Consider the following 21056-nt stretch of genomic DNA (forward strand, 5'->3'; position numbering starts at 1 on the left):
TTTGCCCAGGCAATAATGACTGCTGCTTCTAAAAGATGGGTTAGATAATGAGGTTGGATGAGGTTGGGATAATGTAGCAGTTAGAACTGTGATGATCTTCACTCTAGAAATAAGAATTCATAAAAAGAAAAAAGATCATGAAGTATAAATGTATTTAAATATAAAAATAACTAAAATGGAACTTGGAACTCTGTCATTGCGGTAAAAACAAAACAATATTAGGAGTTTTTCCTGGGTGCTAGGATGAGGGACAAAATGGAAATGTGATAGGCCAGTTATTTACATTTTGAGAGGCAAGTGAGCCAGCACTGTGGAAATGTGTCCTAAAAGGAAGAATAAGATTTGCTCTACTTGTATTTTAAGCCAAACAACAGACAGTGATACTGGTTTGTCCAGGATGATGAGAACACTGGGGGTAACCGTGAGCATGGCACTGGTTTCTTACTATTTGCAACTCCAGACAGGATTAGACATAGCAAAGCCTACAGCCAGCAGCCTTATTTCTAAGAAAAAGCAACTTGATTTTTCTAACTGCCGGATTATTGCCATCAATTTATACTTCTTCCTCTACCAGCCCAGTCATGAAGGTTTTCACTGGTGAGGTGCAATGTCTGCATAGGACTAGATGTCACTGCCAATGCCATTTCCAACAAAGACTCTTGCTGACAAATTTAAGTTTGCTGTGAAGTCTTTCATGTTGAGGTCTTCTCTACAGACTCAGCAGAAAAAATTATGTTTCCCCCGTTCTTCCACCTCTTAATGATGGCACTTTGTATATATGATAAAATCAAGGAATTTATAATTCATGCTGGAGGTGTAAAAACACTCACCGTTTCTAGGCAAGGAAAAAACTAGTTAAATTATTAAGCAGCCTCAGTGCTTCTCATGAAGCAGAGCTATACTAGAGGAAAAACAAACAAAAAATCCATGTTCATACATGAAAAACATGTCTTGGGAATGACATCGGTGTTGTGTTCAAGCTGATTGTTTCCTACAAGTCTGCTAAGGTTTGAACAACTTTTTGTCTGTTAAAGAGCTTGAAGTGGTCTTGAAGTATTTATTCACAGTTAATCATTAACTCTTAATTTTACTTGCAGCTTTCATTGTTAAATCCACTGATAATATTGCTAGGTTATTCTACAAAAGAGCTAATATTGCAATAATCACTAGTACAAGCAGTTGGGAGTATTGCATTTCAGATGATGCTGTTTGTTTTTGTATTTTAGCAGGAGTTTGCATGTACATGGGGTTTTTTTTTAGATTCATGCTGTAGTCATGTTAGTCTATCTGCCCATGTGAACTGGTACTTCATTTCGTTATTGGATGTTCCTATAGGGATTAACATGGATTTAGCTGAGTGTCCCCTCCTCTTGCCTAGTGGAAAAAAAGGAGAAACTAAGTACATGATATATTTCCAAAAATTGGTTAAGTCTTATGGAGAGATATAAAAGAATTAAAAGTGTTACTCAGTTTGTATGTTAGCTTTCAGGGAAGCAAGAAAGTAGTGCTTCTGGCCTTCCTTTTGTTACTTAAATTCACACCCACTAAAATAGTAATAAAGCAGATCTAGAAGGGAACATGAGTCCAACAGAACTGTACACAGTTACACTGCCAGTGAAGGAAAAAATGGGTCCAGTGAGACAAATCTAATAGCTTCTTTCTCTAGTACCATTATGTTTCAATTGGTTAATGACAGAGATGAAATAAAAGAGAATATAAAAAAGGTGGCCTGGAACATAAAAGCATTGCCAGCATGTCATAAAAATTATTTGTGTCATTCTTTAATTTCATCCTTATGTTAAAAAAAAGCCCACAACTATTTCCTCCCATAGCATTCTTTGTGGTCACAACAGAGTTTTATATAGTTTTGAAGAAACTTCAGATACATTATACATCTGTATGGATTTAAAAATAAGGTCTCTTTACAGGTAAACCAGAGAGCAGGAACGAATTTCCCCCCTCCCATCTATGGAATATAATTTCATGTAGAATTGCCTGTTACTGTGCTTTAATTTTTGATATGCATGTACAGGTCACATTAATTCTCAAGATTTTGCATAACAAATTGGGTGACATTTAAGCCTTCAGTGGTAAAAAAAATGAATTAATCATATTGTGATTAGAAACCAGTTCAAAAACTGTTTACAGCATCAGAAAGCCAATGTCACAATATAATGCTATATAGCAAGCTACTCTTACATACTTAGAAAGGTGATACCTCATGTGTCTTGTCTATGTCTTACAGTAATTTTTGATAAATATGATGTTTAATGCCTACCATCACGGTTGTTTTATACATTTATTTGAAAATTTGTATTGAAGAACTACACCACTAGTAAATCATTTGATGCAGCACCCAAAAGGATGTTCTTAGAAAAACTTAGATTGGATTGATTTGGACTCAAATCCCGTTGAATAGACAATAGAGTAACTCATGGATTATAAGTAAAGCTTGGTTATAAATGAACTGCTGGTTTGTCTTGCCATATGCAACCCACAAAGAAAGGAATGACCAGAAAGACAATAACTGGTTGTTCAAGTCAGTTCAAACCCCCAATAGCAGAATACTGTGTTTCTTCAGTTCACTGAAAACATCACTGGGTGCCAACATACTGATTTTTTCAGTCCTAGATTACTCATTGTCTTTGGGTTGTATTCTTGGCTGATGCAAGTTAAACTTTTTCCCGCTCCACTCTCCTCATAGTCCATGGACACACTTTTCTATGCTTCATTCTTCCTTTGTATCATATTATATATTCTTTTCAAATTAGTGAAATATCTGCCAGTGTGTCTAGCAAAGCAGTGACTGCCTGAACCACACAGCAGTAATGCTTGGCTCCTCTTTAAAATTCCTTGTTGAGAATGGGCTGGAAAGTAGAGATAGGGGACACTTCAATTGTGTTTTTGAAAAATAGCAAATGCACGTGTTGCAAGCAGGGAAGGCCTAGTTGAAGACAATTTAACAGGATTGTAGCAACATGAGGAGATTTAAAGCCCATGAGGCTTTTGACTTCATGGTTTAGGATTGCAAAGAGATATTTCCAATAATGAAACAAGAGCAAAGGTGATGTACATTTCTCAGCCAACAGTCAGCACTCACTTCTTATTGATCATATGTGCCTGAGAGACTAATGTGACATCATTTTCTTCTCAGTAGCCATGTAGCACTATGCAGCCCTGACATCTGATTTGTTGAGAACTATTTGTAATTTTGCAGAACGTAATTATTATACTGTAATGGTTTGTTAATACTTGATTTACAGCCTCCCCCTCTTAATTTAGTAAGGCTTATCCATTTGACCACTGACCATAGAATTAATTTAATCCAGATTAAAGTAATTATTCTTCAAGTAACAAATATGACACAAGCAGTATGAAGAAACCAACAGCATGTCTATTAAGGAACATTTTCTAATAGCATGAAGTTTAAGTACTTTGTGGTAGTTTTCAAAGGCAACTTGTCAGGTGGCAAGTGAATTATAAAGAACCTTTCACTGGAATGATCTTTTTCACTTTTTAATTGGAGTTACTCAAAACCAGGTTGTACAAAACACTTCAAAATGAACAGCGTAGTTCTGTCAGAAGAGAAGAAATAGACCATGTGACCTAAGAGGTTTTTTTGCTAAAATTACTGTCTAATTTGCCAATATTTTACTTTTCAGCTAATGAGAAAAATCTAACAGTTCCTGTTACAGAAGCAATTTCAGCATACATTACATTTCTATTTGCCTGCAGTTACCGACTTATAAAGATACAGCTCCTTTTCCTCTTTGCCTCAGCTTTAGGTTTCACAGAGCTTTTTTAAAGCTTTTTTTAGAATGGTTGGAATAGATGTGTTTGGGGTTTTTTTTCTCAGTGTCTTTTTTCCTCTTACTGATTTAATATCAGTGAAAGAAAACTTCGTAGCCTAAGTCATCATGCAAAAACTGTCATTAGGGTCCTATGAAGAAAAACATATGAGATTATTTAAAATACTTAGTGATGAAAATTTATAGAACAGAAACAAAAGATTAGCAGCAGAGATTTAAAAAAAAATAGAAACAGTTCACCACTACAGTGGACAGTTTGCAAGATTAAGAAATAATATTTCAAAATTCAAATAGAGGTGGCTTTGGATTGCTGTATTTCAGAGTTCTGTGGTAACTACCTGCTAATTCATACACTGTAATATTCTAAAATTGTATTATACAAGAAACAGATGATTATAAAGAAATTCATTGAAGTGTAATTACTGTAATCTTCAAAATATCTGCCAAGAGCTAGTTGGTAATCCTAGTTATTGAGCTACAAATTGTGAAGAAAAAATATGCTATGATTTTAAACTAGCCAAGTTAAATGTTCTGTTTGATAACACCTCAGTCTACTCATAATGTCTCTCAAAAGCCCTTCCATCCCTAGATTCAATTCTGAGAGATAACTTTAGTTGTACGTACTACACGAACTGGTTTTGTGCCGTACTAGGCAGAGACAGAGAAAGCTGTCTTGTGAATTCTGGTCTTCTACCCCACTATCTCACTACATACAAGCCATCATACATCCAGATGCATCACAAGGGTTAATTAGTTTTATCATCTCCTTGCCGTCATGCGATTGGAAAATATTTATTATCTCTGTTGCACTAAATCTCTGTTGAAGCTGGATTATTTCAGTACTTCAGGAAAAGAAAAGCGAACAGTTTTTTAGGAGTGGAGAATGTGGAAATTACCTCCCCGGCACCTGAGGCAGGAGGGAGGGCTTGACTGACCTTCCTGGCATCTTGTCTACATTGTTTTATGCCTGAAAGTGGCATAAAAGAGACTGAGGTGTAAGAGACACTGACTTTTTTTAATTGTTTTTTTCACTATGTAGCCTGGTATCACTAATTTAGGTCTTGCAGCTTGATAGAGAAGTGAAGAAAATACAGATTTTTTAGGCTTTGCGGCCTGATAGACATGAGGGCAAATATAGCATTGAAAGCAACTGTTAAGTGTTGCATGTTCAGCATACACAGTATGCGTTTTTTGATTTTTACTTTTTAAAGTGCTCATAAGTAGGTGGGTGCTTGGAAAATAGGACAGCGTTATGAGAAGGACTGCTAATATTAAACATGCTATAAAAGCAATAGCTTTCATTAACTTATATTTCAAAAATTACTTTTTTCTTCCTCTATTTTATAGGAGTCTTGTGGCATATTACCACAATCAGGTTTTTTTTACGTCCAGTTTGGAAACCCCTTATTGTTAAATCATTTCCTTCCCTTTTTATAAATTTCTTTTTCTCACAGTATCTGTTCCTCTATGGGTAAATTAGCCCATATCCAAGAAGTGGCCTGATCATTTTTAAAAGCCCATCAGGAGAGAGGGAGAGATGCTCGGTCAGTAATGCTGTTGCACATTCAGCCTCTTGTAACAAACAGAACCTGGTGGAACCTGACATTTCTGAGAGTTATGATGCTCTGGATAGCACTGAACCATTTTGGAGGGTACATAGTAACATCTTAATATAGTTTTTATTGGAAAATAAAAGCAAGATAATTTTCTGTCTGAATATATAATGTATGGATGATTGCTTTTGAGACACTGATACATAAATTATAGATAGCCTTTCAGATTCTGCACTATGTATTATTAATTAAAAACTGAAGATTTTCATCTACATCCAAGTTACACCCTGATATCTAGGTCACTGGAGAACATAGTATAGTGTTGGAGACTATATAACCCAGGCAGAATGCAATAAAATGCTGCCTTTTTGTTGTTTATGGGTAGCATTTCAGTACACAAAATGCCTAGAAACTTCTCCTATTACAGTGGACAGCAGATTTTTTGCTTTATGAAGAGGAGGCGTGAACAAGAATGAAGCTGATGTTATATTTTCCTTCTCTCTCACACACACACACAAAGGAAGAAATACTTGTGTCATGCTTTGCCTGGATTATATAATTTCCCACATGGCACAGCGTGCTCTAGGAGATTTCTCTTTCTGTCCCTTGCTTCCTCTTCCCATCCCCTCTCTTTACAACAGGTTTTAATAATGTTTGATGGGTGATGTAGTTGCCCGGTAGATTTTCTCACCTGCAGATTCAGAGGGCAAATGATGAATCTATCAGAATTACCTGCTATTCTTAATAGCTGAGCTTCTAAAGCGGGGGTGTCAAACTCATTTTCACCCGGGCACCACGTCAGCCTTGAATTTGTCTTCGAGTCAAATCAAAGAGATACATAGCGAAACATGTAACCCGAGCAAGCCAGAGTCAGCAGCAATTCCTTTTGTGTTAAAGTGGAAACAGCCAGTCATAGACGGCTGAGATGTTGGTTAGTGGTTGTAGATTCATATTGAAGAATGTACTCAGGGAATGTCCATTACTTCTTTCTTGTAATCTAAGGAACATGTGCTCTAAATGACAAATAGCCCCGAATTTGTTGTGTAAGGCAAAATGCAATAAAAACTAATATCTGGCACATGTCTACAATCACAAATTTAACAGGAATCAGAGTATGTCTGCCTGATTCTGCATTTAACCTCTTTTTTTTTTTTTACTGGTTTTGCATGGAGACCTACAGGTGGTTGTGTGTTTGTTTACATCCTATGAATCAGTTGTAACTTCTACGGTAATACATGTTTTTGTAGTTTTTTGGTTTTGCTGGCAGAATTGTTCATGCTGCGACCTTTACACAGAAGAGCTATAAATCTCATGGGAAAGGCAGACAATAGAAACAAAGGTAAATGCACCTGCAAAGAACAGGCTAGATTGAGAGCTTCACACATCCTATAACTCCTGCACTGGAAAAAGAGAAATCATTCTTTGAGGAGTGGACCTCCTTCAAAACCTAAACAGGTCGGAGGTGTCTATTGTCTCACAAACTGGATCTTGTCACAGCTTCCTTAAGCAAAGTTCCCAAAGACTCTGGGGGAATTAGCACAGTAAAACTCAACTCTCTGAAATGCATATGTCATAAATTAAAATACAAATTGATGTCTTTAAGGATTTCATGCTGGGAAACTCATCTCAGGCAGTAAGAGTAACAACCATTGATTTTCTTTTAGTGATGAGAAGGTAAAATAGATGTTATCTGCTGATGGTCCAAACAATTTTTCTCTCATCATGTAGCACTCTTGTGCTTGGAGGTAGCTGCCTCACCGAGCTCCTCATTAGAGGCAGGCATCTTGTGTATGAATTGGAGTCCAGCCACCAAACAGCCCTCAAGTGAATATTTGAATGAGTTATTTTCTGATGAATAATCTCCCTGCTTTTCATTGCAGACTAAATGAAAATGGAAGGGAGGGTTTGGAGGGGGGGGATGAATCTGTTGGATTGTAGTGGGGTAGCTGCTAGGATTTATAGGTTGCTTGGCTTCATTTTCCTTAGAAAAGGAGCTGATTCAGCAGTTGCAGTTGTGGTTTTTCAGATGGAGGACTGCCCGTGCAATCAGCACAGTCAGAGCAATGTAATCACCCTGTAATGCTACTTCAATTGACTTTTAACTTTGACTCGCAATGTACCCACGTGTTTGGCTGCTTTGCAGTGGTTGACAACAACCTAATTATGCAAAAAAAGCATGATTTCCAAGGCCTCCACAGACCAAGCACAATAGTTATCTCCATTCCTCACTACTACCCTCCCCTCTGCGTTGCCTTCTTTGCTGCTGACTCCTTCCCACGCCTTTTATAAGAACTGGTAGATCATGGCCAACCAGTGTTGGCTTACCCTGAGTGTTGTGGTGCATTGCAGCCTTTGAACAGCTCAGGGCAGAGGGGCATGGTATATGCTATGCCAAAGTGAAAAAGGATGTGGTATTGTACGGGACAGGAAACCACTGACCTTTTTCTATTTCAGGCTCTGGGAAGCCCACATTGCCAGGGGCCGTTCTCCTCATAACCTGCAAGTAACCCTGACTGGCACCATGATTCAGAAGTACACCACTGAGTCACTCGCCAAAAGTGACTTGCATTAAATACTTCTCTTGCAATTTGTACCTAAGCAGGGTGGTATCAAGGTCAAAAGCTGTGCAGACCTGAAGACTGATGGAAACACGTCCAAAGTTACAATACATACAAATAAAAGCTTTGGAAGTGAGATTGAATCTGGGATATTGTGTTTAGGACAACAGATATAGATGATGGAAGGTATCAGCTTTATTTCAAAATTCTAATGCTGACTACTATCAGGGGCAATGTTCTGAACTGGATGTACAAGAAGTCAAATACAGAATTACAGTACCTTCTTTTCGTGCTTCTCCGAGCTCCAGGGAGAATAGAAGTTAGCTTTTCTCCCTTACCAATAATACATCATACCTTGTTTCATCAGTTTATGTATGCAGGAATGTATACGTGTATTCTTGCAAGTAAGAGCCTTGTAGTGGAGCCATATCTGTCGCCCACATAGTTCAGCATCCTGTAAGTGAACAGTTTATGCAATTTACAGTCTGTTGTGCAGAGTTTTATGATGCATGTGCTGATGCAAAATCAAAAGATACAGACAATGTTGACTTTCCCATCATGTTCCCGTGCTTCAGAATAAATTGTGCTGTGCTCTCTGTTAGTACAGTGCAGTTCTGTGGGGCTTGCCTTTTAAATATACTGTTTCAAAACAGGTTTTTTGGAAACAACTATTGTGGCAGCAGGATGCCGAATGGTGTGTGGGCTGTGTGAAAGTGGCTCAGGGATGTGAAACTCCAGCATCATGGCTCACAGGGATTATTGGACACCAAGCAAGTAATGCTGTGAAAGCTACAAAGTGAAGGCAGACAGTTGCTGACTTTTATGGTGTAGAAAACAAACAATTGTTCCTCTGAGCCCTTTTGCTCATCGTGTTTTTGCAGAATAGGGAAGATGAGACATGATGCGCAGCAACTGTATGTAATGTTGTATATTTGAAATTCTCAAAGCTAGAGCCAGGTGTTTATGACAATGACAGTGTGCACCATAATTCTAATTTTGGTCATAAACACCTGGCTCTAGCTTTGATTTATGTATACTTGTGGATACTTCATAGATGTGGTGTAAGTACACAGACAGGATTTTTGGTTACATGTACTGATTTTATGTGTCTCCTGTTTTTGTCTGAAAATTGGAGAGGAAAACAATTTTGGGTTAAGCATTTAGAATTATGAATATGGTAGATGTTTATGTTTAAATAGAGATCTAAAAATGAGAATACATGAATGCTATAAATATTGGCCATATTTTTAAATGAATAGACATAGCACTCCTTCCCACATCCAAAGCTGCCACCTTATAATTGGAAAGAGAAGTGATATCTTTATGAAGCACACACATACATCTCCTTTGCTGAGTTACCTCCTTATTCATTGCAGACTGTATTCTCTCCACTTTCCAATTAAACTGTAGGGGAAAACTCTTATATTTTTAAAATACAACAAGCATGTTCACATTATCAGTATGTTGTAATGGAACCCAGCAGATGTTCCTATCAGCAAAACATTGCATCTTGGTTGGATATTCTTGATAAATAGCAAAAAATACGTGCAAACATAATTTGATGTCAAAACATAGCAGCACACTGAAATGCTTAGGTCACAAGTCGTCTGAGAGGTTTAAATTTTAAGAGCCGATCTCTCTAATTTAGGGTTAAACTCCAACCTGAGTCCCAAGCTACTGGTACAATTTGTAATGAGAAACTACAGCAGGCCTCCGGAGACAATTGGTTTATTTCAACATTGCAGGTAACAAAGAATATTAAGTTGAAGCTCCAAGTTACTAAGTTTTAAAATTAACTTCTTGCTGTTTTTTTTTTTTTCAAATTTGAAAAATGCTGCTTTTAATTTAAGTGGGTTACATGGCTGTAGCAAGGCAGGTGAATACAGAACGTAACTTTTGCTGTATGTTATGTGAGACATTGTAACACCATGTTGCAGTCTCTTAGTGCAGGGGAGAAAGCGAAAGAACCCTGTAAAACATACTAAATGTGCAAAGAAGCACCTGTGTGAAGAGAGATGAGCGCCATTGCAAAGTCGTCATGATATCCGATGCCAAATGCACAGTCTTGTACTCAGGTGATTTTAGGACCATTAAAATACCTCCTTCACTGCCTTGTGAGTACTTTTATTGCTTGGATTAGGAAAGGAAGATCTGAAGATACCACTGACTTCTCTGACACAGATCTTTTGTTTGATCTGAACAGTACAAGGTCTTCCAATGCAACAACTAAAATGCTCAGTGCAAAGCCTATGCCTGTATTACTTTTTTTCCAGAAAGTTTTTGAGTGCTTTTCCTCCGTTTGTAACTTATCCACTTGAAATGTCCATCAGAAGAGTCAAAAGGAAAAAGTCTGAGCCATGCTCTGTGTGGTGTTTGTCAGCCCTCTGAGGCTTCAAACCCTGGATTGCTTTGGGCAAAACGTGGTCCGTGTGGCTGTCAGTGCCGTATCAGTCCTGCATCACCAACCTCCAACAACCGAAACTGAAAGTCATCAGAAAATCAAACAGGCAGAGAGGAAACCCACTGCAGGTGTCTGGCCCCAAAGAATTACATGAAGCATAAAATGTACATGAGCTGTTTGATTCTTTCTAATTACTTTCTAACCCCGGATGCTCTTAGAGGTAAGCCAGAACTGCGCTGTGCACAAGCTTCACTTTCTTTAGATATGAAAACTGAAATTCTCATGGAGTCCACCAACTGCGGTACTTGACCTGTAAAAGAAAAATATCAAATATCATACTATGAGTTTTTCCAGTAACACAGCAAATTGGCAAAGTTGCAGAAGCAATTAAACTGAGGCTGGTCTAGTCACTGCACAAGGGATGTCCTGGAGTTAGCATGAAGTAATATAGGGCCTTTTTTTAAATAGAAGCTTCTTAGCTCCCTGTACTGCTCCCTATGCCAATCTGTGCTGTTATAGGTGTTAAGAAATGGAAGAAATATACTTTAAATCATAGTTACCCAAGAGATTGAAACTCAGAACTGGCAAAGTGGCCCAATCATAGCAGTTATTTCTGAAGAAAGTGTAGAAATGAGAAACGAAATCTTTCAATTTTTTATGACCTGTGGCAATTTTTCCAATTACCTGAGACATTTATAGTGCATAGTGTATAGAGAAAGATATATAAATGGCTTGAGGACTTTAAAAATAGTGTAAGCAAGCACAATTTTATGGTAGCCTACTAGTAGCTGGAGACAAGGGTGTGAGTGAAGACCCCTGGCTGTAGGATACCCCAATACTTTCATTCTCACTAGTTGTCAGGCCCAAGAGATACATCTTTTGACTTCTGCCACACATTCAACAGGTATAGGATTGAGCAGAAATCATAGCCTGGATGCAGACCTCTGAGGAGCTTAATTGTCCTCTGTCACAAGCAGGGAGGATGTGGCCATCTATTCATATTGCATCAGTTGCAGTCAGCAACAATAGTCCTATTGGCACTGAAATTGTAATCCAAGAAGCCAGCAGGCCTCTCCGGTGATGTGTCACAAGCCACTGATGGTTTTACTGGTGCATGTTGTGTAAGAGGTTGAATTCAAGACTCAGACATCTCACATACACATTGTCCATTTTATTTTCTCTTTTACCACTGCATGTAGTTTCTGGTCAGTTTGATGATCTAGGGTGAAACCGCTGCCATTTGCCTTTGTTCCCCTTCCATCCTTCGCTTCTTGTTGCCTTTCCCTGTTTCCCTTTTGATGTTTCTTCATTCCCACTTCCTTCAGGAAAATACAGTTACCATCAGAACAGCATCAATATTATTAGAGATATGTTTCTTTCATCTTTTTCCAATGAAGTTATCACAGGAAATTTCTAATTTGTTCTAAAAGAGTGTTCCATAAATCTTACCACTTTCATAAAAGTCCACTTGGCATTTCACAGGGTTGCTTGAGAAGAAATCACTGAATGCATTTAGAATGCTATGACTATAAATATCAAGTATCCAAAAGGACAGCAATCTTCAGAGAAGGAAATATGACCAGTGGATGGTGAAAGTTGTGAATTTATTCTCAAGACATGATCAGTATTCTTATTTTTAGAATAATCAGAAGTAGTTTTTCTCACTCATAAAGAAATTTGGTGAAGCAGTATTAAATATTTGGAGGGGTACAAGTACAGAGAATCCGTTGCTTTGTTTCTTATTCACTTTACCCATATTGTCCATAGTTGTGCCAATACAAAATGAGAGAATTCCTTTTCTGAAATGACTTCCAGTGTAGGCAGATTAGGCCTCACACAGACAGAACAGAAACAGGAATATGATGGAATTACTGTTATACTTTATTCTTATTTTACTCATCTTATATGGAGCTGTTTATTGTCCGTTTATTGTCTTCTTCCTTGTGTGATTAGTCTGATTTTTTCAATGCCTTCATTCCTTTTGAGTAGCTTCCTATCTTTTCCACACCGAAGCAGCAAAAAATGTCACATGAAGCCCAGGTTCTGTTTGAAACGTTTCTGTGGAAGCTGGTGAAGACTCCACTTACCCTGCTCGGCCTCTGTACAAATAACAGCCATTTTTCCTTTTGTCAAGCTCTGTGCAGTTTTTGAAGTTGTGCAGGCTCCCTCTGGTGGCCAATTACCAGTGGCCAGTTTATGATAGAAGTATTTTTAGTAATAGGGAGAAAGGATGTAGAGATTTGATAGAGAGATTAGTTCTTCTATTTGACTTTTTATTTATGTGGGTAATCATTAAAAATCTAAACTTTTATAAAAAGAGAAAGATAGTGAATTTAAGTGTTAAATATAAACATACATAAATATGAAAATATAAATTTAAAGTGAAATTTTAACAATCTTCCAAGAGAAGAGTCCTATTTAATTTTAAAATATTTTGATATCTTAGTTGTTAACCAGCAAACCAAGCACGGATTTTTCTGCAAGATCAGGAAAGTTCATTTTGGCAGTCTTTATCATCAGGCACTGATAGCAGGGCTGAAAAGGAACAACCATCTTACCACTGTTTCACATTTCCATCTTTCCAGATGCTGTTTTCACTGCTTTTACATTTTCCGGGAAGTTTAGTGAGCTTAGACATTCAGCCCAGAGAAGAGAACCTGAGAGGGGATCTCATCAATGTCTATAAATATCTCCAGGGTGGGTATCAAGAGGATGGACCAGACTCTTTGGAGTGGTGCCCAATGACAGGATGAGGGGCAATGGGCACAGACTGAAGCACGGGAGGTTCTGTCTGAATATGAGGAGAAACTTCTTCACTTTGAGGTGCCAGAGCCCTGGAACAGGCTGCCCAGAGAGGTTGTGGAGTCTCCTCTGGAGACATTCAAACCCACCTGGACACATTCCTGTGTGACCTGCTCTGGTGAACCTGCTCTAGCAGGTGGGTTGGACTGGATGATCTCCAGAGGGCCCTTCCAACCCCAACCACTCTGTGATTCTGTGATTTAGACTTCATCTCAGCAGATTTGGGCTTTTGTCCTTTCCTCTGCACGGCAGTTGTGTGGACCACATGCAAACCTTCATCTTCTTTCCTGCGTGCATTTGGGCTATCACTGAGAACCAGGATGTCCCCTCACTTGTTCACAGTTTGCTGTACAGATGAGATATTCTCTGTAAAGCAGAGCATGGCAGTATTGACCATTTACCAGGATAAAAATTTCAGGGCATCTGGAATACTTTCATTTCTACAAGGCATTTTCTAATATTTTGTTATTTGTCTCTTGCGTTATGTCAGATTTAGAAGCAGAGTTCAAAGGCTGAATGTGAACTATGAGCCGCTTTGGTTATTTTTTTAGGCTAATCCAGTGTCTCCTGACATCAGTGGTAGCCATGGTCTTAATCAGATTTAAATCATGCTCTTCCTTAACTGATATTCAGAATACAAAAGATGAAAGATCACCTCCCTTCATGTTTTTAGAATTATAAAATAGGTTATTTTTCTTACTGCAATTTGTTTTCACTCTTTGTATGTAGAAGGATAAAAGCCAACAATTTTTCAGAAACTATAGCATATTGGATTGTATCAATGGATACTGTCTTATTAACTATAACTGCTGTATTGGCAATTGTAATAGAAAGAAATTCAGTCTTAACAGCAAGAAGTATATGTTATTCCAAAATAATGCCAGGAGTCCAAGGTCCAAGGATAGTGATTTAACCTAGTGAAAGATATTTTCTAGTTGTAGATGGAATTCACCCCACTGGTTACCTGCCTGGTTACAGAAGCCCTGAGCCTACAAGTTAACACTGCCCTGCACGGTGCTTCCCGACACTTTTGTAAGTGTGAGGATGATTTGGCTATTTTTTTGCAGTTATAATCGTCTTTCCTTCTCTCTTTTCATCTAGAGAAGCAAAAGGCAAAAAAAAGGCACCAATTGCCTCTTTTCACAATTATCTAGTATAGGCCATACAACTCCTACTTTGCTACCTTCTATCACGAGTGATCTGAAAGCACATTTTGCTTTGGTGTACACTGAGAAAACTTCAGGGAGTTCAGTGGCGAAATGATGCCAAAATTCTGATTATGGTTAATCAAACTGAGGTAAGAACTGACCGTAAACCAGACTGAGCAATCATGAGATTTTCTGAAACGTTCTTTAAAAGAAATTCTAAGAAAAAAACCACCCTGTCAGAATATATATAACATTTTCTGTGAGTCTGTAAATACTGTAGTGTTTCTGTAATGTTTTGGCTGAGGAATATTTGTTTCCAAGCATGTTGGTTCTCTGATTACTTTGAAAAAGATAACTCTGTGAAGCTAATAAGGCTCCAGTGTGTCCAGCTGTGTCAAAAATTAAGGAAAAACCTTTGATCTTTTTTGCTTAAAACAAAGGAGGCAACAACTCTGTGTGGCAATTCAACAACTCTGTGACATTCATCAACATGGTCATGTACCTGCATACAGTCTGATCTGCTTGTCAAAGTCATTCAGGTGGCTTCCAGCAATTTCAGAAGCTTCTGGATAGATCCCAAGGTCCCTCAGTGAGATTTATATTTCCACAATAACAGATCTCCTGGCATTTGAAAGTCTGTTGGGAAAAGTAAAGTCTAATATATTTACTGCACTATTCAAAAGCTTCAAAGAAACTGGCTGTGAACTCCAGAAAACTATTCAGCTAGGGACCACCTGGAGTTCTGTTTGTAGCTCCTAGGTCCACAAAATCTCATTTCATAGAAAAATGAGCTAGTTTGCCAGAGCCAAATTATAGGAATCTGAATATGGTCCACAGATCCTAATCAATTAAAACGTGAACATTTCCAGTAAATTTCAAAGTCTCTTGTGGATGCTCATAGAAAGAAAGAGACCTCTGTGAAGGATTGTATCTAATTTGTACAGTTTATGAGAGTGAATGCTGTCAGCTCCAGCTCAGCCAGGTGCAGTAACTCACTTTACTCATGCAACTCAAATCAAATTCAAAACAGAGACCAGGTAGAGTGAGCATGCCTTCTTTGATAATCTAATATAAAAGTAATTCTCAGTGGAGATTACAAAACCCGTATACAGTTTATACAGAAGGAAAACTCATCTATATTATGTAGAAACCTTTCTTAAGGAAACCCTGTGTGTGGCCATAGCTCTTCACTATGTGAACAGAGATGTAGAAAGAATAAAGCAGGGGAAGTCACATCAAACACATCAGGAACAGCAGGAGAACTGAGACAGTTTGAAGATCGTTTCGTACACTCATTTCTTCTTTAATTGCTTTGATCTTTTGAAAAGTCCATGTTATGCCATGGAGAGCCAGAAGACCGAGCACTCCCATTACTGCCTGAATTTTGCAGCTGTATTGGAGCTGAAATAGATGAGCACATTTTTGTATGGACTTTATTAACAGAGGAGCACAAAAAAGTGAAAGTTAATATGTTTTTATTAGACCATCACATTTTGTGTTTTATGCTACATTGTGAAAGGTTATTTTCCTGGGGATATATGACCTGAGGGGTTGGGATATAAGAGGAGGGATGAGAAAGGTTTTACTGCTTGCTTGCTCTGCCCTCTACTATATGCAGGACTTCATCCTTCCCTGAATTAACATTGCATGACAGGAAGGAAAAGGTGCCGCCTAATAGGTAGAGCACTGTTTACTATAGGGAAAGGAGGGGTAGACCTGGACTCTAGTCCCTCTACCCAGAACTATGTATTGTTTAATGAATGTTTAATAGAAAACTGCAGATTTGGTGCTCTGAGCAGGGACTGGGCCTGTTACTGCTGCAGGATCTCCTCTCTCTGTATTGAGAAGATTTGGCACCATGCAGAAAGCAGTTGACTGCACAAGTGCCAGGAGCTGTCGATGGCACCATGGTCAGGGCACTCTTAGGTCAGAAGGACATCTGACAAGCATCGTAGGTATGTTCAAGAATGTAGGAGACAACCACTAATTTCCAACACATGATGAGACAAAGGTGGGAGAGAAGGCTGAAGAAGTATGTACCATGCGATGAGGATGGGCTTTGGCTTATTAATAGAAGAGAGTGTTTGGCACTGACATCACTGTATCTCATTAATTTGGTACATAACCCTTTTTCTCCTTCATCTTTCTGTGATGTTTACCCTCTCATTCCATCCTGAAAGAGGCATTGCAAACTGCTGGAAAACACTTTAACATGGCAGCAGGGACAGTAAGTATTCAGGTAATTGCAAAGGAATATAATATACAAGCTTGCTGATTATGACAGCCCCATGCCCACAGTAGGCAGCTTGATTTTATGAATGATGTAGCCTAAGAGTGTATTGTTTTAAGCAATGGATTTGCAGCAATGTCAATAAAAGCCTAAAAATCTGAGCAGAAGAATCAGGCAGACAATACTACTTTGTCAGGACTCATCATAATAGCCTGACAGTGCACGTCTTACAGGAGTTAATAATCATTATTGAAAATCTTTTTCCCTACTGCACTGATGAGAAGGCATTTTTGCATCACTTGAAAAATGGTTGTTTTCAAATGCTAACCACTGAGTGAAATAATATAACCGTTCAGCATATTTTTAGGTCATTGTAGGGACCAGTAAATCACAGTTGATGGGTCGTGGATTTCTCACTAGAATCACAACCTTTTTACTTTATATAAATGCTCCAACCACATGGTTCCTGGCCAAAGCCACAGAGAGCACATGAGCCATGCTTAACAAGCAAAAGTTATGAAGGATCCTATTTCTTCTTTAGGAAATAAATGAATAAGCCAGGAAAACAACTCAGCAGGTCACAGAAGAGCAGATCCTGGAGGAGTTACCACCTGTCAGCAGATATCTTGGCTCCCAGTTAGAAGTTGTAGTATATGTACAAGATCAGCATTTGGTAAGCTATCCTGGAGGCCACTTTGTTCTGTCAGCAATTAGATCACTTGATTGGCACAAGTGATTGAGCAAAAGGACTTAAAAGGATTAAGAAAACACTTAGAGGAACCTTAGCTTGGGAGAGAAAAACAAAACAAGGTAAAATGGTGGTGTTGTGTAGCTTTTAGACAAAATACTAAAGGTATGTTAGCCTGCAAGGGGTAGTCTGTGGAGCGAGCTCACCTTGCAAGCCAAATAAATTGCATAAAGGGAATAATCACACAGGGAGCAACTACTATGCTCCAGAGGACAAAAAGAAGGTAAGGACAAAACAGAGTTTCCGACATGGTATAAACCAGTTTTCTAATGAAGAAATAAAACCAAATATCTGACAACAATTCAGGTTAATGTATAAATTTGTAAGGCTACTCACAGCTTATGCAAGAGCCAGCAGCATGAGCTAGGAAGTAAAAGAAGCCTTAGTGTAAAACGGATGCCTTCCTGAGTATGCTCAACCCCCTCATGAATCTGGAAGCAGTAAGGGGGAATATTGCCAGCTAGTAATGCTGTGGCCTCAACATGCAGAAAGGGGTTTGTAAGCCTGAATAGCTGTGTTGTTTTGCAATAGCAGCCGCTTCTTATCTCCTGTTTGGCTGCGGTGGGATTGACTATGGGATCTTCTCTTGGGCTCACAATGGAAACATTTTAGAGTAAGGAATGAGATGTTTTCATTAGCTCAAGTTTTTGGAAGGCTTCAGTGGTTTTTCTCTCAGTAACCCAGGCCTTGGCAAAGGGTTTTGTGTCAAGCTGTGTTGAGGACGTGATGATTCAAACTGGAAGGTGCATTGTACAAAAGGTTATGGAGAGTTGCCATTTCCCTGCTAGATGAAGTATGGAAGAGGACCTCCCCTTGCCTCAGAGAGACATGGAATTGGAGTCTGCACTCCTTATGGCTGACGTGAAGCTGTTCCTACCATTTCCCAAGCACTTATACAAAGACCAGCCTCTGAGATAGGCAGAAGCACTGTGGAGCGTCCAGATCAAAGAAGAATAATCATGTTCGTTAGTTAGTCATTCAGGATAATTCTTTGGTCAGAATTAGTAGTTGCATTTCCAGGTTTGTGAAGGTAATTTAAATTGCAGCCTGGCTACGCCTTGGCTCCCTTGTCTTCTTGTTCTGTTTGTCACAATGAGATTTGCAATATTAATTTGCTCCAGACGTGCTAAATGTGCTTTGTTTTTTGCACAGCTGGGCAGCTCCTGAATGGCTGAAGGCCCTGAGGCCTCACTGCAGCACATGCAAAATGTAAAGAGACAGCTGGGTAACAGGCAGCCCATTAGGTCTTGTTGCTGTGTTCCTTCCATGCACGGCAGTAATCCTGCAGACAAACTCTTGCATAATATTAGAGAGACTAGCATGCAACACGTAATATCGTCCTTCCAGGATGAGAAAGGAATAGTTCCTTGTATATAACTTTAAATCTTGTTTATGTTTCACAAAAAGAGAGGAAAGAAGTGAAGTAAGACTAAATTGAACTAGGAAAAACTTTTTCATATTCTGTTGTTAAAAGGGAAAAATTAAAAGGCATGCTTTCTGCAAACTGGTAAAATCATATGGTAATTCACCATTCATTATTAGGCTGCAAAACAACTTGTATTATAATAAACTTCATAAAGTAGTCCTCCTGGAATTCTGCCACTGTTTTAATTAAGAAACTCATCATACATTTTGGTCATTTATGTCTATTTTATATATCAGGAAAAACTGACTTCATCTCAAATTGTGTAACTGATGGTTGTTCTGTATAATGATTTGTAGTTAAAAAAAGTAGCGGGTAGCTACTGTATTACTGTTATTACTGTAAATCAAATTATTTCAGCTTCTGCTCCTCTTGTTCTTGATGCCTGTATTTGGGATGACATTTTGGTGTGATTTTTTTTTCCAAAAGATAAGTTTAGGGGAGGGCATGAAATAATTACCCAGCTGCTTACAACTACAAAGAAGTATTGATGTTAAAATTAATGGAGAAATTCACGTGCATTTAAGCTGAGTAATAATTGCAGTATGCAAAATCAGGACAAGAATTCTTAAGCATGTTTATAAAAGGCTTCATTTACTACTATAAGATTATAAATACATCCTGTTCTGGGGTTCTGATGTTCACTGACAGAGGTTTCTAAAAATCTGCACTATGAGGAAGATTTGTTATGTTCTGTGTCTTTCAAGATCCTAGTAACAATAGCCATTGTAAATAAACACAGCAGTGCTCCTGCAGTGCTAAAGACTCAGAAATAATTTCAAATAAATATCCAATTCTTTTGTAATATGTGGATAAAATTTAGATTCGTATGAAGACACAGTTAAGCTCATGAAGTAAGGAGACGCAAAGCAGAGCTGTGATCTTGCAGAGGGTTCGGTTGGGCCAAATAGCCTTACAGATGCCGACTTCTGAAAACTTTTCAAAGGTTTGACAGTTTCTTGCAGGCTTGAACCTGATTCTCTGCAATTGAAAGCAATTGAGACTGGCTGATGCTAGGGGAAAGGTTAGCGTTTCTTAAATGAAAATATCTCCAGAATCACTGAGACCCCTAGGACAGGGGTGATCAGGCTGTAAGAGGTTTCTTAGGGAGGCTGTTTCCATTTTCATCTGTTGAGTTCTTTCTGCTGTTTCTACTTCCTCACTCACTCCACCTGCTTTTACAGGTACACAGGCTTTTCTGTTGTAATGGCTAAAACAAATGTAAGTGTGGGGATGCAATGACAGAGAGAAAATAGGCGTAACAACCAGTACAACCTTTAAAGGAAAGGCAGTTTCCTTGGAGGTGCAAGACAAAAAATAGCATTGATGCTATGCACACTTCTAGGCAAATTGACCATGGTTTGTTTGTTTGTTTTATTGGAGCTAAAGGGTTTTTGAAGTGCTGAATAAAGAGAGAAGATGGTTTCCCCAGCAACTGTGCCTCCAGAAAAAGCTTTTGGGTTGTTCTCTTGTTTGTGTGTTTTACAGCATGTAACCAAATGATATCACTGGTAGGAAGCAGATAACTAGACTAGTGATCTGCAGCGTGGGTCCTGTTGGCGTTAGCAGCTGTGTGAGTTCAGGAGGCAAACCCTACTGTCCTGTTGGAAGCGGTGATTGCAGCTGAGCTCAGGCTGACGTGAGCTGACTGCTTGAGCCAAAGAGTGTGATCTGGGAGGACCCATTTTCCATTTTCTTTCATCTCTGACTTTAAAGTTTTGGAATATTTCTTGATTAAAGTGTTAAACTAGAATGAAACAAACTACACACTGTAATTGTAAACTGACTGAGGGCTCTTGCAAACAGATTACGGGTCTGTTACACTGCTTTACTAGTCAGATGAGGGCATGTGTTTTCAAAGGTTCTGACTTTGGATACACAGAGTTGGTATGGACCTATTAGTAATAGCAAATAAAACTATCCTCAATATGTTAAGCTAGTTCTTTCAAACTTAGTTCCAATCAATATATTTTTAATTCCTAGGCTGCCGTGTTAATTTCTAGTTATATGATTATACTATCATAGCAGTTAAACTAAGGAACCTCAGTAACTCATGCCACATCCAGAAGATAGATTATTTATCATTGAATAGATGGCCTGGCATGTTGGCTTGGGGTTCCAGTTTCCAGTATACCTGAAGACAGAGAAATCTAAAATCTTACTATTGATCTTTTTAAAACAAACCAACCAAGCCAAAACCTGACTCTGTGTGCAGGGAGTCCCAAGCTGCCTCTAGCCATGACATGAAGGGCATGACAGAGTGAAGCAGGGATGTGTGTATCAGGGCATTTTCTGCAGAAGATATGACAGCCTTCTGTACTGCCTTCAGGACAATTGTTTGGCCTCTGTAACAACCTTCTTGTAACAATGAGCTGCAATAAAGA

General features: G+C 38.5%; 1 long non-coding RNA gene across 1 annotated transcript in view; it reads left to right on the forward strand.

The window, feature by feature from the left end:
* The window catches only part of LOC135579452 (uncharacterized), a 39280-nt gene that overhangs the window by 1988 nt on the left and 16236 nt on the right, over window positions 1-21056 (forward strand). The gene's annotated exons all lie outside the window — the stretch shown is intronic.

Source organism: Columba livia, chromosome 4, assembly GCF_036013475.1.
Source record: "Columba livia isolate bColLiv1 breed racing homer chromosome 4, bColLiv1.pat.W.v2, whole genome shotgun sequence".
NCBI lineage: Eukaryota > Metazoa > Chordata > Aves > Columbiformes > Columbidae > Columba > Columba livia.